Source organism: Melozone crissalis, unplaced genomic scaffold, assembly GCF_028551555.1.
Source record: "Melozone crissalis strain CALT ecotype California unplaced genomic scaffold, PUWL_Pcris_2 ptg000114l_1, whole genome shotgun sequence".
Classification (NCBI taxonomy): domain Eukaryota; kingdom Metazoa; phylum Chordata; class Aves; order Passeriformes; family Passerellidae; genus Melozone; species Melozone crissalis.
The window spans coordinates 2,206,590-2,232,971 of NW_026535891.1; the positions used below are offsets into that span (position 1 = coordinate 2,206,590).

The window sequence follows — 26,382 nt, forward strand, 5'->3', positions numbered from 1 at the left end:
CCTTCTGATTTGTATAAAGATTAGACTCTCTTTATAAACAATAAAGTTCTCAGGCTGTCTTCCCATAACAAGAAGAACACCGTCTCTGGGAAAAGCTGGCACACTGAGAACTGATGAAGAAGTTTTGGGAACACTGATTCTGTTTTTAATAAACAATTGTAGGTATTCTAAAACAAGAGGAGTGGTTAGAAATTTCTCTGTTAGCCTATCATGACATTGGATTACAGAATATGCATGAAGTTCGTTAGTACTGTTATTTAAGGTGATTGATTGATCAATAAAGTTGGAGTTCGATGCATTAAAGGATGGTCGTCTCCCCTTCATCTCCAACAGTGGCTGATGTTGTTGTGGTGGCCATCCAAGGGTAGGGCGTAGCCATGGCCCAGCCCCACTGCACAGGGATGGCCATTGCCCAGCCCTGCTCTGGCCAGCCCCAGGTGGCAGCCAGCACCTGAGGGTCCCTCCTTGCCTTCTTGGCTTTGATTCTGGCAGCTTTAGAGCTGCTGCAGAGGTGAGAATTCTGTGGGAGAAAAAGGCCTGTCTGTGGTTTGCTCAGCTCTGCAAGAAGCACAAAACCCAAAAGGAACCCAAGCAGTTGCTCTGTGAGGGCCTTTGATGGTTTTCAGAGCAGGGCTGGCTGGAAATCGCCCCCTCTAACGGCAGCTGTGTGAGAACCTGTCTGGAAATGCAGCAATTGATTATTTTGTCCCTTGCAGCAAGGGTCTGAGATAGCCCCAAAAACCTTGCATACCCCGCAAGAATCTGCTCAACAACCTGACCAGTTCCCTCCTCCTTCCTGCTTCAAACATGAAGCCCTTTAGAATGGCCTGGGAAGAGTGTTTGGCTTTTGGCTGTGGTTGCCAGACAAGAGGGAAAAGTGTGGAAATATCAAGCTGTGGCTCTGGCTGCAGCTGTGGTGGGGCTGTGGGGAGTGATCCTGCGTGGATTCCAGGTGTCCCCAAAGCTGCTCCATCCTTGCCCTCCTCACCGTAGTGAAAGGCTGAGGGTTTGCAGGAATTGTGGTGTAAAGCCACCAGACGTGCTGCTGTGGACCTGAGATGAGCCTGAGATCAGGCGCTGCCTTCCTTCCATTCAGGATCATGGAGAGCGCTCGTGGTTGTTGGGTAGGGTGTGTGCCTGACCCCAGGACACTGCTACACTGCCAGTGGGCACTGGGATCCAACCTACTGCCTTGGCGGCTTCTGCCCGCTGCCGGTGGTGGTGCCGGGAGCGATTGGTGGCCGTGAGTTTGCAAAAGGAGCGATTTCCCCTCCTCCCTCCCGTCCGAAGCCGCCATGGCCCCTGAGGGGATGGAGCTGGACCGGGGCACCCCCTGCTGGGCGGGAGTGCTGCCTGCAGCGCCCCCTGCTGGCCGGGAGTGCTCCCTGCAGCGCACCCTGATGGCCGCGGTTATAACTGCCACAAAAACCAACAGCGCTGCGCGGGAGGTAAAGTTCTGGGTTTGTGTTGTTTGTTCTGTTCTGGTTTATAATTTTTCCAGGAAAGAGCTGTTATTCCTTTTCCTACACTTTGGCCTGAAAGCCAGATCATCTTTGAAATTAAAAAACGTTTTGGAGATGGGATTCTTTCAATTCCAGGAACTTTTCCCAGTTTCCTTTGCAGATATTTCTCATTTAAATGAGTTGCCAACTTCTGGGTTCCAGTGTGGATGGGACAGACACCCCAAGAGCAGATAGGATCAGAGAGCAGATAGGATCAGGGACAAAACTGCCTTTTAAGCCAGTTGTGTCACCAAGGGTCCTCTCCCTAGGTGGCACTTCTGGTCACCCAGCCACTCAGGAGCTGACTTTTTCAAAGTGTCACACTTTCCCCAGTGTGCCATGGCTGACAGATGATGGACAGACGGGGCCCTGTCTCACCAAAAGCAAGGTCTGACCCACGCCTGCCACACACAGCTGTTCCAAAATGTCTCCAGACTTCAAATTTTTCCTGTCTCTGACACCCCACCCTGTCCTATGGCCTGATTCTGACTGCCCTGGGAAAGGGGGAGGCTCAGGAACACCCTCAGTGACTTTGTGACATCCTGGTGTGGGGAAGATGGCAGAGGAGGGGTTTGGGACAGGGGACAAGAGAATCCAGAGCCTCCTGAAGGCCACTTTGGCCATCAGAGCAAGGGAGGTCCAGGGCTTTGCCAGATTCCTCTGGTGGAGGAAACGTGATGGCGGGGGGGGGAGTGTTCGGGGATTGTTCTTTGTTGGTGGCTTTCCCTGGAAATTATTCCTTGTGTGACAATTTGGACTCTAAACCTTGTTTCTGTTGCTGTTGGTTTTGTTCTCTCATTGCTGATTCAGGAAATTTTTCTTCTCTCAGACTTTTGGAATCTTTGTGCCTCCATGGGGAGCGGTAGAGAAAGGGGCAGCAGCCCGTGGTTTTTAGTGGCAACCCAGAACTGCAGAATCCCATTCCTAAAGCCCAATCAAGCTGAACAAACACCATCGCTGCCAGTTTAACCAAAAAGTTGCATTTTGGACTAAATAGGAAGGAAATGGGTCTTGTGTCCTCTGGCACAGGGAGGAGCCTGGCGAGCCATGGGTGTACTGGGAGCACTGGGAGGGGGAAAGCGCAGCACTGGGTGCCCTGTGCAGCCCTCCTGACTCATGGTCATCACCCCAAGCAGGATGGGCCACCACGGGAGCCATGGGACGGGGACTCCCAGTGTACCCCATTGTCACAGCAGGTCCCATAGATGTCACTGGTGTCCTGCAGTCACCCATGTGGTTCTGGCAGCTCTGCGTGGGTCACCTGGGGGTCGTTGTCGGGGATAGTAAGAGACACCTGTCTTGGGGTGACACCCATGGGTGACATGTCCATGTCCCCACCCATCCCCCATACTCACCCTATGCCCCCTCATGTCCAGCCCCTCCCCCTCCTCCAGGGGATAAGGGGGTTCTGGGGGGCCCTGTGGGGATAAGGTGGGTCTGAGGGGTGTCTGGGGAGGGGGTCAGGCAGAGTCATGGCTGGACTCCCCACTCACCTGTCCTGGGACTTCCTGAGAGCTGCAAGAAAAAGAGGATGGGGTGATCATGGGGTGTCCTGGGCCCCAACCCCACCTGGGACCTTTAAATGCCCACTGGAGCCCTGAGCCCCCACCAGACACTGATTTCTACTGGACTCCCAGGCCCCTGCACCCCAAAGCACCCCTGAGGAGCCCCAGAAGACCTGAGGCACCCAGGTACTCCAACCCCCTCCCCAGGAACCCTGACCCCCTGAGCACCCCTCAAGCCTCAAGGAACCCCAAGAATGGAATGCAGGGAACCCTCGAAAGTGCTCCAGGATCCCTGAAGAGCTCTCAACATCCCTGCACAACTCTCCAATACCTCCCAAAAAGCCCCCAGGAGATCCCAGTGACACCCCAATATTCCTCAAGGCCCTTCCTGGCACAGCCCAGGACCCTCCAAAATGCCCCCAAACCTGCGAGCACCCCAAGCAAAGGTCACTGGGGGCTCAGCTTCCTCCAGCTCAGGGGCTTTGGGTGATGCCCCAACAGGGCCCCCAGTGTGTGGGGCTTTCCACGTCCACCTCCTATGTCACCCACCCTGGTGGTGCCACCAGTGACAGCCCCCGATGACAGCCAGGAGCAGGAGTAGGAACAGGAGGGTCCTGCCAACATTCACAGCCACTGCTGCAGACAGAGGGGACACATTGGGGTCACCCTGAACTGCAGGGGTCCTGAACACCCTGGTGACCCCCTGTGACCCCACCTGTGACCCAGGGTGAGCCAGGTGTCACCTCCAGGGCCAGCTCAGGGCTGAGTGCCCAGAACACGTGGTACCCATCCTGGTTGGTGGCCACGCACTGGTAGGTGCCCAAATGTCCCACATCGATGTCCCTGAGCTCCAGGAGGGGACCCTGGGCCACCTCCTGCCCATTGTGCAGCCAGGTGAAGGTGACAGGGGCTGAGCCCACCTGCACCGAGCAGCGCAGGATCACGCAGCTGGTGTGACAGGGGACCGGGAGTGATGGTGGCATTGGCTACGGGCACTGTGGGGACAGAGATGGTGCTGGCAACTGGTGAGATGGTAGGGGGGTGCCGTGGGTGGAGTCACCCCCAACCCGAGGGTCCTGCTCACCCAGAAAAGTGACATTCAGGGAGTCACTCTCGGCCACGCTGTTCCCGTCGCTGACCTGGCACCGGTACTGGCTGCTGTCATTGTCCCCAACGTGTTGCAGCTCCAGGCGGGGGCTGGTTCCCAGCAGTGCCCCTGAGCCCTCCCCGTGCCAGGAGAAGGACAAGGGATCTGTCCCTATGGCCACCACACAGCTCAGCAGCAGGCTGTCCCCGAGTGCCACCTGTCCCCCAGGGGGCTCACCAACAGGGACACCCCTGAGGGCGGGACCCCTGCGAGAGAGTGGGACAGCAGGGGACAGTGAGGGACCCGGGGGGGTGTCAAGGAGGGGCAGGGGAATTCCAGTGAGGGAGAGAGGGTGCAGAGATTGGGGCGGGGGGGGCTTAGAAAGGAACCCCGAGAGATGATAAGGGGGTCAGGGAGGGAACACCTGGAGAGGCAGGTGGGCAACACCAGGAAGGGTACGGGGACCCTGGGAGGGGTGTGTGAGACTTGGGCAATGTGCAGAGACCTCAGAGAGGGGTGGAGGGACCCAGGGATGGGGAGGGGACCTAACGAAGGATGGAGGGAAACACGAGCCAGGAATGGGGGGACCTTAGGAGCAACCCAGGGCAGCTATGGCAGGACACAGAAAATGCACCAGGGAACGTTGAGGGTACCCATGTACGGGGCTGGGGGTCCTGGGGAGAGCCCCAAGAAAGGATGGTGGGGGCAGGGGGGGATCTGGTAAAGGTTGAGTGCCCCAGAGCAGGCGTCAGGGAGGTCTGGGGGGTTCCAGGCAGTGTGGGGGACCTGAGCCATCTGTGAGGGCTCCCTGTGCCCTTCCCCGCACTCACTGCACACCGTGACGAGGAGCCGGTTGCTGCTCTTCTGCACAGATCCCCCCTGGGAGTGCACCTTACAGCCATAATTCCCCGAGTGGAAGACCCTCACAGCGGGCAGCAGCAGCTGTGGGGACCCCTGCGGGCCCCCCACCACCTGCCCGTCCTGGTAGAACACGTGCAGGAGGGGGGCTCAGGGCCGCAGGGTGTTGAGGGTTCTCAGGCAGCTGAGATTCAGGGGGGACCCCTCAGTGAGCTTGTGGGGACCCTTCAGTACTGGCACCGAGAAGAGCTCTGGGAAGGAGAGGAGAGGTGAGGACTGTGAGTCTGAGTGCACTGGGAAGTGGCTTTGGGGTTGTCAAGATATTGGAGTTCCAGCCGTGTGGGTGCTCACCATGCACTGTCACTGTCACTGGTGCTGACCGTGACTGCCAGGACCCCACCAAGCCCTCACATCTGTAGCGGCTGCTGTGGTGCAGCTGCAGAGGTGAAAGGGACAGCTTGGTCCCCCTGAGGGACCCCCTGATTTCCTTCTCCTCTGGGTAAAATCGCACCTTGGTGAGATGGTTGTCCTGCCGGCACCGGCAGCGCAGTGTCAAGGTGTCCCCCTCCAGCAGTTCCTGCGCTGGCACCTGCAGCACCAGTGGGTCTGTGGGACAGGAAGGTCACATCTCACTGATGAGACTGTTCTGAGGTGGGTGCCCATAGCACTGGGGACATGTGGGTGCTCTGGGGTGCACTGGGATGTCCCTGTATGCAGGGCACTGGCTCATGTCACACGAGGGGTGTGAGGCCACCTATGGAGTGGAGCCCACCCTTACCACTCTGGGGCCCCCATGATTATTAAAGGTCTCCCCTCACCATCTAAGACTGTCAAGGGGGGGCTGCGCCCTGTGCCAGGTCTGTCACATGTGTAGGTGCCACTCTCAGTGACACTGAGGCAGTTGTGTCGTCCTGCCACCAACGCCGCCTGTCCTTGTACCAGGTGGTGGCACCGGCAGTCCCTGAGCCCTGGCAGGTCAGTGTCACCCGGTCCCACAGCACCGCCGGCCTCCAGGAGGGCTCCACAAGGATCTGGGTGGTCTGGGCACCTGTGGGTGACAGGGGACACCAGCCTGCCAGGGCCAGTGTGGGGCTGGGGACAGTGGGGTGGGGACATGGCATCCCCTGAGGACTCACCAGTGAGGCCGAGGGTCTGGGCTGGAAGGGAGAAGGGGCAGGGCTGGGTGGGGGTGTCACCATGGGGACAGAGGCACATGGGGTACAGGGTGTGGTGGCCGTCCCCGGACTGTCCCCGTGGGGACAGATGCTCTTGTGGGAAAGTGTGTGGGTGGTCCCCAAAAGATTTGGAGAGGCAGGGGGACATGTCTGTGTCACAGCCACCCGTGCACCACATCCCTGTGGCACAGACACCTTGGGAAAAGGGACCCTGAGGCCACCCTGGGCTGAGGCAGAACATGGGGACACTGTGGACACCGTGGGCATGAAGACACCAAGGACACAGCCCATGCTGGCCCAGGTCACCCCGACCAGCTCATGATCCCATCCCCATGATCCCATCCCCATAGCCACATCCTCACCGTTCTTGTCCCCTTCTGTCCCTGCATCCCAGTTCCCTTGTCCCTATCCCCGTAGCTGCCTGAGCCCAAAGGTGCCAGTCCCCACATTCCTGTTCCCCCATCCCCATCCCCAAATTCCTGCCCCTTCTTCCTGTCCCCAAAGCCACCCTACATCCCCAGTCACACCAAGGTCCACTGTGGGTAACATGGAGTGGCTCTTCTGGCATTGGGGACCTCAGGGGACCCCACAGTCCCCCTGTGCCCCCTTCCCTCCCCATCCCTGGGGTATCATGCCTGTGCCTGGGGCACTTACCCCACAGGAGCAGCGCCACCTTCCTGACCATCCCGGTGTCCCCAGACATGTGCACTGGCTGTCACTTGCTGCTGTGGCAACCGCTCCCCTGGCTGGTGGCTCTTCGGATGAAGGGGAAGGAAGCGAGGTCATGTCTCGACCTCATGTGTAGGTGGCCCTTAGTGGGGGCAGGGTGTTGACAGGCTGGGGACATGGGTGGGTGGGACAAAATGGGTCATGGGGTTCCCAGAAGTTGGGAATTCGGTGGTTTTGGGGAGGCAGGAATGGGGTCACTGGTAAATAGGGTTGTGAGGAGGGGGAATATCTGGAAATGGGAGTGCCATTGGAATGAGCGTCTCCATACCTGGGGAGACTCAGGGATGGGAGTCCCAGGGGAATGTGGGCTCCAAGGATTTGAGTTCATGGGATCGGAGAATGGTGGGTCCTAGGAAGATTTCGGGGGATGGAATGAACAGGAAGGGGTTCCTTGGGAATGGGGTGCTGGGCCATGGAGATCCTAGGGAATGTCATTGTTGGGATGGGGGCTGCAGAGAGAGTGGGACATAAGGAATGGAGGTCCCATGTTTCTGTTCCCGGGGAAATGGGGGTGCCAGGGATGGGCAGCAGTTGGGTGAGCCCATGGGTTGCAGCTCCTTCCCTGGATGCTTCAGATTTTGGGGTGACCCAGAGCCAGCACCACCCCCACATGGTGCCGGTGTCCAGGGTGTCACCCCAGACAGATTCTGAGCTGCTCTGGGTCTGTGTCCCCCAGCCTCCAGTGATTTTTCCCTCTCTTTATTCCATTTCCATCATTTTGCCCCTCAATTTCACAACCTCCCAGTTCGTGCCTTGATGGTCCTTGGGGGCACCTGGAGCAGGGAACAGGCTCTGGGAAGCCCAGGGTGGGGGAAGCAGGGGTGAGGGGTCTGCAGGGAGGGCTGGGGAGGCTGTGGGGGATGGGGGAGTCCAGCTTTTACCCCCCAACTCTTTCACTTTCTGTCTCCCGCAGAAGAAGGAAAAGGCCCTTTGACACCTTTCTCACGTGGGGGGGAAGGGTTCTGTCCTTAGGGGGCACATCCAGGGGGCTCCTACCCAGGGGGGTTCCTGTCCCGGGGAGACACATGCTGGGGAAGAGGGTCCTGTCCTGGAGCTTGGCAGCTTTGGAGGGGTCCAGACTTCTCCATTCTTGCTCGTCCCCTGCTGGATCTGAGCCAGCAAGAGCAGCTGGGGAATGGAGCCCCAGGCAGGAAGGAGGTCCCAAACTCCTTCTCCTTGAAGCCAGTGGCCATCCAATGGTGGGCCCAGCCATGGCCCAGCCCCACTGCACAGGGATGGCCATTGCCCAGCTCTGCTCTAGCCAGCCCCAGGTGGCAACCAGGACCTGAGGGTCCCCATTGTCCCTTTGGTTTTGATTCTGGCAGCTTTAGAGCTGCAGCAGAGATGAGAATTCTGCGAGGGCGGAAAAGGCCTGTCTGTGGTTTGCTCAGCTCTGCAAGAAGCACAAGACCCAAAGAGAGGTCAAGCAGTGGCTCTGCAAGGGCCTTTGGTGGTTTTCAGAGCAGGGCTGGCTGGAAACACCCCTGGCAGGGGCAGCTGTGTGGGAACCAGCCTGGAAATGCAGCAATTTATCATTTGTTGCTGTCGGTAAGGGAGTGAGAGAACCTCAAAGTTACTGCAAATCGCTCAACAATGTGCTAACAACCTTCCTGGGAACCTCCTTCTTGAACAAAATCTGCAGTCTTGAGGAACCTCATGTAAAGAATGCTTGGATTCCTGTTGCAGTGTGTCTTAAGCTACCGGGTTCCTTCCCCAGGTGTGCCTATACCTCTGTCCCTTCCCCCTTTCCCCCATGCTGAGTGAGTCCTGTCAATCAGGCTTAACATTCCAGCAAGGCGTCGTGTGGTTGGTCAAGTTCAAAAGATGCCCCTATGCCCAGGGGTCATTGGCCTGTCTAGGTGTCATCCCCCCCTGAGACCCTGCCCCTCTTACCTGGTTGGGTGGCTCACCTGTCCCCTCCCCTCCCCCTGCTCCGGGAGCTTAAAAAGGTAATCAGGCCATGCAGCTAGGGTTCTGTTGGAGCAGTTGCCTACACTGAGACCTCTGTAACCATGGAATAAAGCTCTGGATTAAACTCTCTAGCAGAATCCTCTCCTTTTCTCTTCACCATCGCCTGAAGCTCTCCTGAGGTAAACGGAGTTCCTAACAAGCCTGGACTTGTTCAGTGCCCAGCTGCAACCACCAGCGAGCCAATGTATCTCTGGGGTGAAACACCACAGTTGCTGCCTTTGGCCCAGCAGTGAGGGTCAGACTGGCCCAGGCACAATATAACTGGTAATATTGGGATTCATATTCCAATAGATTCCGACTTTGTCCACAAAAATAGACAGAAAAGTGTGGAAGTATCGGTCAGTGGCCCTACCCGTGGCAGTGCTGGGGCTGTGGGGAGTGACCCTGTGTGGATTCCAGGTGTCCCCAAAGCTGCTCCATCCTTGCCCTCCTCACCTGAGTGAAAGGCTGAGGGTTTGCAGGAATTGTTGTGTAAAGCCACCAGAAGTGCTGCTGTGGACCTGAGAACTGCCTGGGGTCAGGCGCTGCCTTCCTTCCATTCGGGATTATGGAGAGCAGTCACGGGTGTTGTGCAGGGCATGTGCCTGGTCCCGGGACACTGCCACACTGCCAGTGGGCACTGGGATGCAACCTGCTGCCTTGGCGGCTTCTGCCCGCTGCCGGTGGTGGTGCCGGGAGCGATTGGTGGCCGTGAGTTTGCAAAAGGAGCGATTTCCCCTCCTCCCTCCCGTCCGAGGCCGCCATGGCCCCTGAGGGGATGGAGCTGGACCGGGGCGCCCCCTGCTGGCCGGGAATGCTCCCTGCAGCGCCCCCTGCTGGCCAGGAGTGCTCCCTGCCCCCCCCCCTGCTGGCCGAGGTTATAACTGCCCCAAAAACCAACAGCGCTGAGTGGGAGGGAAAGTTCTGGGTTTGTGTTGTTTGTTCTGCTTTAAAAATTTCCCACTACAGAGCTGTTATTCCTTTTCCTACACTTTTGCCTGGTATTCCCATAATCTTTGAAGTTAGAAAAAGAGTTTTAGAGATGGGTCTTCTTATTCCAGGAAGGTTTCTACTTTCCTTGGCAGATATTTCTCATATAAATGAGGTGCCAACTCCTGGGTTCCAGCGTGGATGGGGCAGACACCCTAAAAGGAGAGACGGTCAGGGACTTGGCCACCTCTTGCTCTGCCTTTTAAGCCAGTTGGGACACCAAGGGCTCTCTCCCCAGGTGGCACTTCTGGTCACCTGGTCACTCAGGAGCTGGCTTTGGCAGAGCGTCACACTGTGCCCAGTGTGCCACAGCTGACAGACTGATGGACAAATGGAGCCCTGTCTCACCAAAAGCAAGGCCTGACCCATCCCTACCACACATAGGTGTTCGAAAATGCCTCCAGACATGAAGCTTTTCCTGTCTCTGACACCCCACCCTGTGCCATGCCCTGATCCTAGGTGTCCTGGAAAAGGGGGAGGGTCTGGAACCCCCACAGGGACTTTGTGTCATCCTGATGTGGGGAACATGGAAGAGGACACGTTTGGGACAGGGGAGAAGAAAATCTGGAGCCTCTTGAAGCCCGATTTGGCCATCATAGCAAGGAAGGTCCAGAGCCATTCCAGGTTCATCTGGTGGAGGAAACGTGCTGGGGGAAATGTCTGGGATTTGTTCCTTATTGCTGGCTTTCCCTGGAAATCGTTCCTTGTGTGACCATTTGGAGTCTGAGCCTTGTTGTTGTTGCTGTTGGTTTTATTTTCTCTGGTTGCTGTTTCAGGAAATTGTACTTCTCTCAGCCCTTTGGGATCTTTGTGCCGCCACGCGGAAGGAGAGGTGTAGTTTTTAGTGGCAGCACACACACGAGTGGGTGCCCATGGGTGGGGACCCCCAGTGCCCCCCAGTTCCCCCCAGTGTCACAGCACATTCCTGTAGATGTTACCGGGTTCCTGCGGTCACCCCTGGGGTCTCCGCAGCTCTGCGTAGGTCGCCTGGGGATCCTGGAGGCTGGTGGCACGGGGGGACGCTGCGAGAGACACGGGCTGTGGGATCTGGGTGGGGTGACACTGGTGGGTGACGTGTCCCTCTGCGTGTCTCCCCCGTGTACTCACCCCCTGCCCTCTTGGTGACCACAACGTGGGTGTACAGCACCTCCCCCTCCTCTGGGGGGATCTGGGGATCCGGGGAGGCCCTGAGAGAATAAAGGGGATGTGGGGGAGGGGAGGGAAGGTCTTGGGGGTCGGGGTAAAATGAGACAGTGTGGTTGGAGCCCCCCACTCACCTTTCCTGGTTCTTCCTGGCAGCTGCAGAGGAAAGAGGGGCGGGGTGACTGTGAGGTTCCAGAGCCCTGACCCCTCTCAGGATTCCTGAACTCCCACGGGACCCTCAATTCCCCTCAGGAATTCCCCAAGCATCCCTGAAGCCCTCCAGAATTCATGAACATCCCCAGTGCCCTCAACCAACTCAGCCTCAAGAACCCAAAGCCTGGCAGAGACAGAGACCCCCAGATACGCCTGGGGCTCCTGAAAGATCTCCCAACATCTCTGCAGGACCCTCCAGTGTCTTCCCAAACCCTTCAGGACCCCCAGACATGGTCACAATTCTGGGGCTGTGGGTGCTGCCCTATCGCTCCCCAACTCTGGGGGCCTCTACAGCTCCCTGGGACCCCCGTCCCCCCATTGTCACCAACCCACAAGGTGGCACTGGTGCCAGGTCACAATGACACCCACAAGCCGGAGCAGGATGAAAAGGACCCCACCAACCCCTGTGGCCATTGCAAGAAACAGAGGGGGACACACCAGGATCACCCATTAGCCCAGGAGACTGGCACTCCCTGGTGACCCCACCTGTGTCACCCCACCTGTGACCCAGGGTGAGCCAGGTGTCACCTCCAGGGCCAGCTCTGGGCTCAGTGCCCGGAACATGCGGTGCCCGTTCTGTCCCAGCTGGTTGGTGGCCACGCACTGGTAGGTGCCTGAGTGTCCCACATCAATGTTCCTGAGCTCCAGGAGGGGACCCCGGGCCACCTCCTGCCCATTGTGCAGCCAGGTGAAGGTGACAGGGGCTGAGCCCACCTGCACTGAGCAGCGCAGGGTCACGTTGTCCTCTGCACGCACCTGGTGTGCCAGGGGACCGGGAGTGATGGTAGCATTGGCTACAGGCACTGTGGGGACAGAGATGGTGCTGGCACCTGGTGAGATGGTAGGGGGGTGCCATGGGTGGAGTCACCCCCAACCCGAGGGTCCTGCTCACCCAGAACGGTGACATTCAGGGAGTCACTCTCGGCCATGCTGTTCCTGTCGCTGACCTGGCACTGGTACTGGCCGCTGTCATTGTCCCCAACGTGTTGCAGCTCCAGGCAGGGGCCGGTGGCCAGAAGTGCACCCAAGCTCTCCCGATGCCAGGAGAAGGACAGGAGGCCTGTCCTCATGGCCACCTCTCAGGTCAGCAGCAGGCTGTCCCCGAGTGCCACCTGTCCCCTGGGTGGCTGCACCTACAGGGACACCCCTGAGAGTGGGACCCCTGTGGATGGACACAGAAGGGATTGGGGACCCAGGGAGGGTGGGAGACACGGGAGGGAAAGGAAGGGATTGGAGGGAAGCAGAGAGGATCCCAGTGAGCAGAAGGGGACCCTGGGAGGCATGTTGGGACCTAGGGACAATGGTAAGACCCCATGGAAAGGTGCAGAGACCCAGGCAGGGATGGGGAACCACAAGAGAGACTGAGGAGACTCAGGGAATGATTTGGGGTTTATAGATAGGCCGGAGGACCCATGGAAGGAAGGGAGAGCCGAGGGTGAAGCAGAGACCTTGGAAAGGGTGGGGAATCCAGGGAGGAATGGGAAGGACAAAGAGAGGGATGAGGGATCAGGAGGGGGAACTGGGCAGTCATGGGGGAAACCAGGAGGGACTTGGGAAATTTTATATGACCCAGGGAGGAGAAAAGGGAGGGAGGAAGGATTCAGGCAGTGATAGGAAATCTTTGGAGGATGTTGGGCTTCCCTGTCCCCATCGTTGCACTCACTGTGTACTGTCACTCTAACCCTCTTCGACACCCTCCACTTTGACACCCCTTTGCTCACCCAGCCCTAACAGTGGTAGTTGCCTCTGTGGTGCAGCTGCAGAGGGGACAGGGACAGCTCGGTGCCATCACGGAGCCCCTCCAGTTTCTTCCCCTCATGGTAAAATGACACCGAGGTGACCGTATTTTTTCGCAAGCTCCATCAGCGCAGTGTCACCGTGTCCCCCTCCAGCAGCATCTGTGCTGGCACCTGCAGCATCAGCCCGTCTAGGGGACAGAGGGTTCCTGTCATACCTGATGGCACTGAGATCCCCAATTGGGTGCACCAGGGGTCCCCAATTCCAACAAAGGGTTCCCCCACAGTGGGATGTTCTGGGATGTCCCCAGAGCAGGGGACAGGCTCTGGCCACACAGGAGGTGACCCATGGAGCGGAGCCCACTCAGAGCCCTTGGGGTCCCTGCAGGTGCCAGCCTGGGGACACCTGAAGCCCCCTCACCATCTAAGGCTCTCACAGCAGGGCGACGCCCAGTGCCAGGTCTGTCACAGGTGTAGGTGCCACTCTTTGTGACAGTGAAGCGGTCAGGTCCCTGCTGCCTCAGTGCCATCCATCCTTATACCAGGTGGTGGCACTGGCGGTCTCTGAGCCCTGGCAGGTCAGTGTCACCCGGTCCCACTGCACCGCCGGCCTCCAGGAGGGCTCCACCAGGATCTGGGTGGTCTGGGCACCTGCAGGTGACAGGGGACACCAGCCTGCCAGGGCCAGTGTGGGGCTGGGTACAGTGAGGTTAGGAACATGGCATCCCCTGAGGACTCACCAGCAAGGCCGACGGTCTGGGTTGGAAGGGAGAAGGGGCAGGGCTCAGTGGGGGTGGAACTGCAGGGAAAACAGCACTGGGGCAAGGCGTGTGGGGGCTGTCCACAAACTGTCCCCGTGGGGACAGCAGTTCTTGTGGGAAAGTGTGTCTGGGTGGTCCCCAAAAGATTTGGAGAGGCAGGGGGACATGTCTGTGTCACAGCCACCCGTGCACCACATCCATGTGGCACAGACACCTTGGGAATAGGGACCCTGAGGCCACCCTGGGCTGAGGCAGAACATGGGGACACTGTGGACACCGTGGGCATGAGGACACCACGGACACAGCCCATGCTGGCACAGACCAACCCCACCAGCTCACGATCCCATCCCCATGATCCCATCCTCATGACCACATCCTCAGCATTCTTGTCCCCTTCTGTCCCTGCATCCCAGTTCCCTTGTCCCTATGCTCAGAGCTCCCTGAGCCCAAAGGTGTAAGTCTCCACATTCCTGTCCCCACATCCCCATCCCCAAATTCCTACCCCCTCTTCCTGTCCCCAAAGCCACCCTACATTCCCAGTCACACCAATGTCCACTGTGGGTAACATGGAGTGGCTCTTCTGGCATTGGGGACCTCAGGGGACCCCACAGTCCCCCTGTGCCCCCTCCCCTCCCCATCCCCAGGGTGTCAGGCCCGTGCCCGGGGCACTCACCCCAGAGGAGCAGCGCCACCTTCCCGGCAATCCCGGTGTCCCCAGCCATGTGCACTGACTGTCACTCACTGCTACTCCCCTGGCTGGCGGCTCTTTGGATGAAGGGGAAGGAAGCAAGGTCATGTCCGTCCCCATGTGTAGGTAGCTCTTGGTGGGGGCAAGGTGGCCACAAGCTGGGCACAGGCTGGGGACATGATGGGGATGGTGTTGCCAGGAGTAGGGGGTTCAGGGGATTTGGGGAACCAAGGATGGGTGTCCAGCAGAATGGGGGTCCAGGGGAACTGTGGGAACATGGTCCCCAAGGATTTGGGGTCTTGGAATGTGGGTCCCAAGGTTGGGGGTGCAGGGGGAAAAAGGGGACCCTTGGGAACAGGGGTTCTGAGGGAAGAAGTAGCCCATCGGATGGGATGAAGGCAATGGTGGTGGCAGGCAATGGCAGTCCTGGGATGGGGGTCTCTGCAGAGGAGAGAGCAAGGCAATGGGGGTCCCATGGTTGGGTTCCCATGGGAATGGGGGTGCCAGGGTTGGGCAGTTGCTACGTGGCCACAGGGGTCACAGCTCCTTTCCAGGGTGCCTCAGATTTTGGGGTGACTCAGAGCCCAGCAAAGCGCTATACCTGAAGCACTCCAGGGCTGTCCTGGGAGACTCTGTGTCCCTGCCCCACACACCTCCAGGTCAGGTCCCCCCATTTCCTGGCTCAGCAATGCCAGGCAACACTTGAAGACCAGTTGGTTCAGACCAAAGCCATAGAATAAAACCAAAAATCTTTCCCACACCATTATTTTCCCAATATGTAAAAACTCAGTGAAAATACAACTGTCAAGGTATAAATGCTCTGCTTTATAGAATCCATTGCTTTCCCAATAAGTCACTCACAAAATACCGCAAACAAATCACAATGAAATGAGAGTTTTCAGTTCTCTTTAGGAGCCCATTGGTACATACCACAGCAGCGTTTGCTTGGGGATAACCGAGAGTGGGGAATCTCCCTGAGTGTCCAACAGCTCCATGGGATTGTTCCCTGCCTGCTGGGTAGCAACCGAGCCCTGAAGGAAGCCTTTTCTTTGGCCATCTTTAGGAACTCTCCCCATTTTGCTCATTCCCACCCTGAAACTTGATTGATTTCCCTTGTAGGAAGGGGAGAAGCTCTGTCCATCCCTGGGACAGTGCACAGGAATCTGGGGAAATGCCCCTGTGTGCCTCAAGGTCCAAATGATCAATTGCTGCATTTCTGGACTGGTTCCCTCGCAGGTGCCCCTGCAGGGGTTTTTCCAGGCAGCCCTGCTCTGAAAACCATCAAAGGCCCTCACATAGCCACTGCTTGGGCTCTCTTTGGGATTTTTTGCTTCTTGCAGGGCTGAGCAAACCACAGCTCAGCTCATCCTGTGGGGGGGCCTTTTTCCACCCACAGAATTCTCACCTCTGCAGCAGCTCTAAAGCTGCCAGAATCAAAGCCAAGGGGGCAGGGGGGATCCTCAGGTGCTGGCTACCCCCTGGGGCTGGCCAGAGCAGGGCTGGGCAATGGCCATCTCTGTGCAGTGGGGCTGGGCCATGGCTGGGCCCCACTCTTGCATTGGCAGGGGTCCCTAGGATGTGCCACCCCTGGGACAGGCACCCGGCCAGGAATGTGCAGGGACATTTCTGGAACTGCCACCCCTTGGGACAGGACCCCCCATGCCAGGATGTGTCACCCCCTGGGACAGGATCCCCCAGCTGAACTCCAGAGGAGAGACCTTAGAGGACAGAAGCCCCCTGTATGTGCCCCCCTAGAAACAGAGAATGCCTCCTTTTCCCATCTAATTCTCAGCACAAATGGCCTCTTCCCTCTCCTCCAGGACCATGAAAGTGAAAGTGTTGAGCGGGCACAGCCCAGCACCTCCATCCCCCAAAGCCTCCTCACCCTTCCCTGCACCCCCTGCTCCCCATTTCCCCCCTCTCCTGGGTCCCCCAACCCGTTCCCTGCTCAGGTGCACCCCAGGATTTCTGAGCCAGGAACCGGGGGTGAGGGGATATGGCAAAAAGTAAGAAGTATAAGGACGAAAGAGAAATAAAGAGAGGAAAAAGTCAGGGGCAGGCGAGGACACAGAGGCCGAACTACCCAGGACCCCCATACCATGCCTGGCCAGGAAATGAACACCCCAGGGGTGATTATGCGGGGCCTCGCATCACCCCAAAATCTGAGGCACCCAGGGAAGGAGCTGTGACCCCCATGTTCCCCCCCAACCCTGGCACCCCCATTCCTCTGGGACCCCAACCTTGGAACCCAATTTCCTTCTGCCACCCCTTCCCTGAGACCCCCATCCCTGGACTGCAATTCCCCAGGATCTCCAACCCCAAGGAACAGCATCCCAGTAATTTCAGACCGTGGGACACCTCTGCCCTTGGGGACCTTGATTCCCCCAGGACCACCATTCTCACAGGGTCCCCCTTTCCCCTGGCACCCCCATTTCATGATCACAAATCCCTGGAGGCCACATTGTTCTGGCACCCTCATCCCCAAGTCAGAGTCTACCCAACCCTTGGGACACCCATTTACCTGGGACTCCATCCCTGGGCACCCCATTCTCCTGGACACTCATCCCTGGCTCCCTACACAGCCTTAGACTCCAAATTGTGGCAACATCATGTCCCCACCATGTCCCCAGACTATGCAGCCTTGTCTCCAGCCTGTCCCCATCCTGTCCCCACCCTGCCCCCACCAAGGGCCACCTACACGTGGGGACAGACGTGACCTCGCTTCCTTCCCCTTCATCTGAAGAGCCGCCAGCCAGGGGAGCAGCGGCCACAGCAGCGAGTGACAGCCAGTGCACATGGCTGGGGACACCGGGATGGCCGGGAAGGTGGCACTGCTTCTGTGGGGTGAGTGCCCTGGGCACGGGCCTGACACCCTGGGGATGGGCCCTGGTGAGGCAGAGACTGGTGGGAAGGGGGCACAGGGGGGCTTTAAGGTCCCCTGAGGTCCCCAATGGCAGCAGAGGCAGAGCAGGGCATGGAGCTCAGTGTGAGCAGAGATTTAGGGTGGCTTTAGGGACAGAAATAGGGCAACTGAGATGTGGAGACAGGAGGAGGGGGATAGAGATTTGGGGACAAGTATGTGGCAGAAGGAGCCTTGGAGTTTGTGGACTGTGGGGATAGGGACAGGGTAACAGGGATACTGGGACATGGAATGGGGCCACGTAACATGCAAATGTCACCTGGCCATGGGGAAAGGTGCCATTGAAATGGGATCATGGGCATATGGCCATGGGACTTGGCTGTGGGGACAGGTGCTGTAGGGCTGGTGGAGGTGGGCAGTGCAAACATAGGGTGTCCACAGTGTCCCCATGACCCTCACCCAGCCCTGTCCCTTCTCCCTTCCAGTCCAGATCCTCAGACTCGCTGGTGAGTCCTTGGGGGATGCCAGGTCCCCACCCCACTGTCCGCAACCCTGCAATGGCCCTGGCAGGCTGGTGTCCCCTGTCACTCGCAGGTGCCCAGACCACCCAGCTCCTGGTGGAGCCCCCCTGGAGGCTGGTGGTGCTGTGGGACCGGGTGACACTGACCTGCCAGGGCTTGGGGTCAGCTGGTGACACCACCTGGTACAAGGATGGGCAGTGCTGGGGGCAGGAGGGAGGCGACCATTTCACTGTCACTGAGAGAGGCAACTACATGTGTGAGAGACCTGGAAGTGGGTGCAGCCTGCCCGTGAACATCTCAGACAGTGAGGGTGGTTTGTGTCCCCGGCTTGGCACCCACGGGAACCCCAAGGATGCTGGATGAGCTCTATTCCATGGGTCACCCTCTGGTGTGACCAGAGACTGTCCCCTATACAGGGGGACATCCCAGAGCATCCCACTATGGGGGGACCCTCGTGTTGAAATTGGGGAAACCTGGTGTGCTGGCTTTGACCCAATATGGGGGTCCTGATGATATCAGGACCCTCCAGACCCCTGTGATGTGATGGCACCCCTCTGCCCCCCAGAGCAGGTGGTGCTGCAGGTGCTGGCGTGGGCACTGCTGGAGGGGGAAACGCTGACACTGCATTGCCGGCACAGGCAGGAAAAGTCGGCCACTCCGGTGTTCTTCTACCGCGAGGGGACCGAACTGAGAGGGCTCCACAATGGGACCGAGCTGTCCCTCTCCCCTCTGCAGCGGAACCACAGTGGCCGCTACCACTGCAAGGCCTGGGTAAACAACGGGGTATCATGGGGATGGGAGAAGTCAGTGCCGGTGACAGTGACAGTGCATGGTGAGCACCTCACAGCCGCCACCCCGACAGCCCCATAGCGCCTCACCAGGGATTCGGGGTCATTGTTTCCAAAGCCACCCATTTCCTGCTCTGAGCTTGTCCAGGGACCAGTGCTGGAGGGTCCCCCCGAGCCCACCCAAGGGTCCCCCCTCACTCTCAGCTGCCTCAGCACCCCCAGCCCCCTGCGGCCCCAAGACCCCTCCTGCACATGTTCTACTGGGATGAGCAGGTGGTGGGGGGCCCGCAGGGGTCCCCTCAGCTGCTGGTTCCCGCCGTGGTGGTCTCCCACTTGGGGAATTACAGCTGCCAGGTGCACTCCCAGAGGGGTGCCATGCGGAAAAGCAGTGCCCAGCTCCGGGTCATGGGGCGCAGTGAGTGCGGGGATGGGCACGGGGAGCCCTCACAGCCTCCTCTAGTCTCCTTTCCTGGGCATCTCCATGTCCCTCGGACACCATGCTTGTGTCCTCCGCCTCTGCCCTGTGTCCCCTCACCCCTCTGTGGTGTGACCCCATCCACAACATCCCCCATCACACCCACCCCCCTTGTCCCTACCCACCCACACCGGCTGCCAGCCCCTCCCTGTGCTCTCAGCCCAGACTCTGTCCCCACAGTGCCTGTGGCCAATACCACCACCACCCTTGGCACCCTATCACACCAGGTGCGTGCAGGTGACCCCATGACCCTGCGCTGCTTGGTGCAGGTAGGCTCAGCCCCTGTAACCTTCACTTGGCTGCACAATAGGCAGGAGGTGACCCAGGGTCCCCTCCTGGAGCTCAGGGCAGTCGATGTGGGACATTCGGGCACCTACCAGTGCATAGCCCCCAACGAGCTGGGACAGGACGGACACCATGTGTTCCGGGCACATAGCCCAGAGTTGACCCTGTTGGTGACACCGTGGGGACACAGGGACAAAGGTAAGGTCACACAGGGTTATTCGGGGTCGAAGGACCCTTGAGGTTCTGGGTGACCCTGATGTGTCCCCCTCGGTTTCTTGCAGTGGCCGCAGGTGTCGGTTGGGCCCTTTTCTTCCTGCTCCTGCTCGTGGGTGTCATTGTGGCCTGGCATCCGGTGGCACCGTGTGGGTGGGTGACAATGGGGGGACAGGGGGTCCTAGGGAGCTGTAGAGGGCCCCAGAGTGTGGGCATGATAGGGCAGCACCCATTGCCCCAGAACTGTCACCTTGCCCTGGGGTCCTGTAGGGTTTGGGGAGGTGCTGGAGGGTCGTGCAAGGATGTTGGGGATTCTTTCAGGGGCTCTGGCAGTGTTTGGAGCATGTCTGTCCCCTCTGGACTTTGAATTCTTGAGGCTGAGTTGGCCCAGGGCACTGGGGAGGCTCATGAACTGGGGGGCTTGAGAGATGCTTGGGGGTTGTAAGAGGATTTGAAGGTCCTGTGGGGGTTCAGGAATCCTGAGAGGGGTAGGGCCCTGGGACACCACAGTCACCCTTACCCTCTTTCCTTTGCAGCTGCCAGGAAGAAGCAGAAAAGGTGAGTGGGTTCTTCAACCATGAGTCCCCTTTTTCCAGCATGTCACAAGTCTCCATCGCCTCCCACATATTGTATTTTTCCCCACAGCCCCCCCCCCACTCCGATTCCCTGGCCCTCCCAGAGGAGGGAGAGGTTGTGTACACCCATGTTGTGAGCACCAAACATGTGCAGCGCGAGTACTGTGGATTGGGGAGACAGTCACAATGGTGTCACCCCTTCTCCTTTGATGCCTCCAACCGTTCTCTCCTGCAGGGCCCTCAGGCATCACCGACCACCAGTAACCCTGGGTGGCCCATGTGGAGCTGCGGGGATCCCAAGGGCGACCAAGAAATCCCAGTGACATCAATGAGGTTGTGCTGTGACACTGGGGGCAACTGGGGTGCACTGGGTGTCCCCACCCATGGGCACCCACTCGTGTGTGTGCTGCCACTAAAAACTGCCCCTCCCTGTGGAGGCACAAAGATCCCAAAGGGCTGAGAGAAGAACAATTTCCTGAAACAGCAAAGAGAGAGAATAAAACCAAAAGCTACAGCAACAATGTTCAGATTCCAAATTTTCACAAGAAGATCAATTTCCTGGGGAAGTCCCCAAAAGGAACAAACCCTGGAAACTCTCCCCTGCACAATTCCTCCACCAGAGGAACCTGCAACTTGCAACTTCCTTGCTCTGATGGCCAAAGCGGCCTTCAGGAGGCTCTGGATTCTCTTGTGCCTTGTCCCAAACTCCTCCTCTGCCCTGTTGCACCCACGAGGATGTCACAAAGTCCCTGTGGGGGTTCCAGAGCCTCCCCCTTCTTCAGAGCAGGTCAGGATCCAGCCATGACACAGGGTGGGATGTCAGAGACAAGAAAAGTTTGATGTCTGGAGACATTGTGGAACACCTGTGTGTGGCAGGGGTGGGTCAGACTTTGCTTTTGGTGAGATAGGGCCCCGTCTGTCCATCAGTCTGTCAGCCATGGCACACTAGGGACAGTGTGAGGCTCTGCCAAAGCCAGCCCCTGAGTGGCCGGGTGACGAGAAGTGCCACCTGGAGAGAGGGCCCTTGGTAGCCAAACTGGCTTACAATGCAGAGCATGAGGTTGCAAAATCCCAGACCCTGTCTTTCTTGGGATGTCTGTCTTATCCCCAGAGTTGGCAGATCATTTAAATGAGAAATGTCTGCCAAGGAAAGTGGGAACTGTCCTGGAATGAAAAGAAGACCCATGCTAAAACTTTTATTGATTTCAAAAATGATGGGGCTTCCAGGCCAAAGTGTAGAAAAAGGAATAACAGCTCTTTACTAGGAAATTTATAAACCAGAACAGAACAAACAACACAAAACCAGAACTTTCCCTCCCGCTCAGCGCTGTTGGTTTTTGTGGCAGTTATAACTGCGGCCAGCAAGGGGCGCTGCAAGGAGCACTCCCGGCCAGCAGGGGGCGCTGCAGGGAGCACTCCCGCCCAGCAGGGGGTGCCCCGGTCCAGCTCCATCTCCTCAGGGGCCATGGCGGCCTTGGACGGGAGGCAGGAGGGGAAATTGCTCCTTTTGCAAACTCCTGGGCACCAATCGCTCCCGGCACCACCACCGGCAGTGGGCAGAAGCCGCCAAGGCAGCAGGTTGGATCCCAGTGCCCACTGGCAGCGTAGCAGTATCCCGGGGCAGGCATACACCCTGCACAACACCCACAACCACTCTTCATGATCCCGAATGGAAGGAGGGCAGCACCTGACCCCAGGCAGGTCTCGGGTCCACAGCAGCACCTCTGGTGGCTTTACACCACAATTCCTGCAAACCCTCAGCCTTTTACTGAGGTGAGGAGGGCAGGGATGGAGCAGCTTTGGGGACACCTGGAATCCACACAGGGTCACTCCCCACAGCCCCACCATGGCTGTGGGTGAGCCCCTGTTCAATATTTCCACACTGTTCCCTCATGTCTAGCAGCCATGGTCAGAACCCAAAAGTTCTTCTCAGGCTGTTACAAAGGGCTGCAGGTTTGAGACAGGAAGGATGATAGACCTGATCAGGTTTTTCAACAGATTGTTGTTGTCTTTGAAGGGTATTTGGGGCTCTCTCAGAACCTTGGGCAAAGGGAGAAAATGATAAATTGCTGCATTTCTGGACTGGTTCTCCCGCAGCTGCCCCTGCGGGGGTTTTTCCAGCCAGGCCTGCTCTGAAAACCATCAGAGGCCCTCGTGGAACCGCTGCGTGGGCTCCCTTTGCGTTTTGTGTTTCTTGCAGGGTTGAGCAAACCACAGACAGGCCTTTTCCCCCCACTGAATTCTCACCTCTGCAGCAGCTCCACAGATTCAGAGCCCCTTGGAATCTGTCTGGGGTGACGCCCTGACTGCCGGCACCTTGTGGAGGCTGTGCTGGGCCACGAGTCTCCCAAAAATCTGAGGCACCCAGGGAAGGACCCTGAGACCCATGGGTCCACCCAGCCACAGCCCATCCCTGGGACTTCCATTCCCTTGGAAATCAAATCAAGGGTGTCCCATTCCTATATGTTCCGCATTGCATGGGACCTCTATCCCAATATTTACATTCCGCAGGATCTCCATGGCCCTCTGTCCCATTCCAAAAGAACCCTCTCCTATTCATTTCATCCCCTGAAATCCTGCTTTCCCCAGGACCTTGATTCTCCAAGGACCCCAGTTCCTATGGGACCCCACATTCCCCCAGCATCCCAATTGCATGACCCCAAATCCCTGGAGCCCACATTCCCCTGGGACTCCCATCTCTGAGTCCTCCCATCCCTGGGGACCCCCATTCCCATGGCACCCCCTGTCGCTGGTGATTCCCCCTCTTCAGGATCCCCATTCCCAGGGCCCCCATCCCTGGGACCCCCCATTCCCCTGGACACCCAGCTCTGGCTCCCAAAACTCTCTGAGCCCCCCACTCCTGAGAACCCCATGTCCTACTGTGTCACACCCAGCCTTGTCCCCATCCTGTCCCCACCCTGCCCACAGCCTGGGCCCAGCTTGTGGCCACCCTGCCCCCACCAGGTGCCACCTACGCATGAGGGTGAGATCTGACCTCGCTTCCTTCCCCTTTGGCCAAATAGCCACCAGCCAGGGGACAGCCACCCCTGGCAACGGTGACAGCCAGTGCACATGGCTGGGAACACTGGGATGGCCGGGAAGGTGGCGCTGGTCCTGTGAGGTGAGTGCCCCATACATGGACCTGACACCCTGGGGATGGGGAGGGGACGGGGCACAGGGGGGCTGTGGGGTCCCCTGAGGTCCCTAATGCCCCCAGAGCCAGTCCATGTTACCCACAGCAGACCTTGATGGGACTCTGACTGATGTAGGATTTTGGGAATGGGGATGTGGGAGACAGGAATGTGGGGACTGGCACCTTTGGGCTCAGGTAGCTCTGGGCAGAGAGACAAGGAAACTGGGATGCAGGGACAGAAGGAGACAAGAACAGTGAAATTGTGGCCATGGGATGTGATCATGGTGATGGGATCATGAGCTGGTGGGGGTGACCTGGGCCAGCATGGGCTGTGTCTGTGGTCTCCTTATTCCCAGGGTGTCCACAGTGCCCCCATGTTCTGCCTCAGCCAAGGGTGGCCTCGGTGTCCCTGTTCCCAAGGTGTCTGTGCCACATGGACGCGGTGCATGGGTGGCTGTGACACAGACATGTCTCCCTGCTTCAACAAGTAACTTTTGGGGACCACCATCACACGCTTTCCCAGTGGGAGCTGCTGTCCCCATGGGGATAGTTTGGGGAAGCCTTCATGCCCTGTGGCCCAGGTGGCTCTGTCCCCACAGTTCCACCCCCACTGAGCCCTGTCCCTTCTCCCTTCCAGCCCAGGCCCTTGGCTAGCTGGTGAGTTCTCAAGGGATGCCATGGCCCCACCTCGCTCTCCCCAGCCCCACGCTGGCCCTGTCAGGCTGGTGTCCCCTGTCACCTGCAGGTGCCCAGACCACCCAGTTCCTTGTGGAGCCCCCCTGGAGGCCGGCGGTGCTGTGGGACTGGGTGACACTGACCTGCCAGGGCTCAGGGACAGCTGGTGACACTACCTTGTACAAGGACAAGCAACACCTATAGCAGGAGGAACCCGACCACTTCACTGTCAACATGGAAGGCACCCACATGTGTGACAGACCTGGCACTCGGTGCAGCCCCCCCATGAAGTCTCAGACAGTGAGGGGTTTGAGGTGTCCCCAACCTGGCACTCATGGGGACCCCAAGGGCTCTGGGTGGTCTCTGCTCCATAGGTAATCTCCTGTGTGACCAAAGCCCGTCCCCTGCTCTGTGGACATCCCAGAGCATCCCAGTGTGGAGAACCCCATGTTGGAATTGGGTACCTGATGAAGTGAAGGGAGACGACCCATCGTCTGATCAGCATCGAACTCCGATTTATTGATCCACCAGGTGCATTTTATAACAGTGTTAATTAAGCTCATACATTTGCAAAACCTGAGCTCATCATAGGTTACAGATTAAACATTAATCCCTCCTTTTGTTTTCAATACCTGTGGCTTGTTATTGAAACCAAGATTTGTGTTCTCACCCTGATATGAATGGTTCTCAAGGCCTCCATGTTTGTCACTTTTGTTTTCCGTAACAGCCAAGGACAGAATGTTTACCTGTTATGAAAAAACAGCCTGAGAACTCTGCTGTTTATAGAAATGTGCCTGAGAAACAGGCTTGAGACTTAGCTGCTTACAGCTGCCTTTTACTTTTCCATCAGCTGTATATTTTCATGGCCTTTTTTCCTTCAAGCCATGTCTGAGCAAAATTGTCCAACAAATTCCCGCTTTTTTCTTTTTTGCTCAAGGTGGTTAGTATGCCAGGTTTCTCTATCATTCTACTGACCATATTTTGAATACAACCAAAAATAAAAAGCAAAATAAGCAAAAGCATTCAAAAGCACACTTAGTATCTCTATAAGGTTCCCCAGCCACGGTCCGAGCAATGGCTTTTACCCCTAAGGGTAAAAACCACCCCCAACTGAGCCATAATGTCCTGCCTTATCAGGCATTGCAGGGTAGGTGGTAATTGGACTAAGAAAAGAAGGCTGTTAGCTGTTTTCATTCATGCGAACCCGGAGAGGAGGCAAACAGCTAGGGCTAATAATGCTGGAATCCACCCCAGTGTCCAACAAGCTTGAGAATGATCATTTCTGCCCTTGAAATTCCACGTCCACCCTTTTCTTGGGTTTCTCAGAAAAGTTCAAAGTCAGTAAGGTAAGTCCTCCGGCGGATTCAAAACCATTTTCCCCCTCTCTTGTCCTTTTACAGTCTGTAATCCCTTAGTCATTTGGCTCAAATGGCACCTAATAGATAATTTAACTTAAACTACTTAGCAACAAATAAAACTTACTATAGAAATAAAATATAGCATTTACTATAACTTACTTACAGGCCTGATTCTAAAATACTAAGCTAAAACAACTTTCTTCACGTGTTTGCTGCAGCATTTATACAAAAAAGCACATTCATAACATCTTACTTACACAATCACACCAACACATTTCCAACATCCCTAAATTTTTCAAAATACAATTTTGGAGTCTGATGTTCTACCGACTGAGTTATCTAGGCTTCCGATGCTTAAAGTCCATGTTAATACAGGTGATTTTGACAGCATAACGAATGCTAAGCCAAATCGGCCGAAATTTGACTCCCACATTCAATACGCTGATTTCTGTTTCACAGTCTCTGCCAGGGAGAACAAAAGGTCCTTTTAACTTAGGTGAGAAACGTCTTGATAGCAATGGTCCTTGGTGTCATTTGTTTATTATCACTGGTTTCTTAATTGCAGTAGGGATCCCTTCTTTTGTTGACAAGAGTCACATTTATTACTGCTGTTAGGTCTAAAACTGAAGCTTTCTTGCCGGCTGCGGGGCGGAGAGAGAAATCCTGGCACTGGAAAAGCGCTCCGGTCCCCCGCTGCTTGTGTTGGAGCTGGCGAACCCCCCCGCCCTGGGTGCAGCGTGCGCTCTGTCCGTGCTGCAGCTGTGGCGGCGCGGGTCACTCCCCCCACGGCGGCTCCGCTCCCCCTATGGCAGCTCTCTGTGGTGTCGGGTTGGAGACAGAAGAGGGTGCTGATGCTTCAGCAACGACTTGAGCCAGTGCGTGGTCCCTGCAGTTCACGCTTCCCGGTCTCTGCTTGCAGGCACTCGTATCGTAGGTGTCCGAGCGGCATTTTTGGCCCCAATTAGCTGTCGGAGGCAGTGCTGCTGACGTTTGAAGAGGTGCAAGAGCAGCTAACACCTGACTTTGAGAGGATTTCACCTGTTCTTGTAGGTCTAGCCCTACTTGTTTGATTGCATCTACTACAAAGGCTTCTGCTCCTGTTGGCACCAATGCCATCCTTTCTAATGCCTCCTTCTATAGTCCAATTGGCACCCAGAGTATT

General features: G+C 57.3%; 1 pseudogene; it reads left to right on the plus strand.

Moving 5' to 3' along the window:
* The window catches only part of LOC128948107 (Fc receptor-like protein 3), a 35,339-nt pseudogene that overhangs the window by 4,231 nt on the left and 4,726 nt on the right, over positions 1-26,382 (plus strand).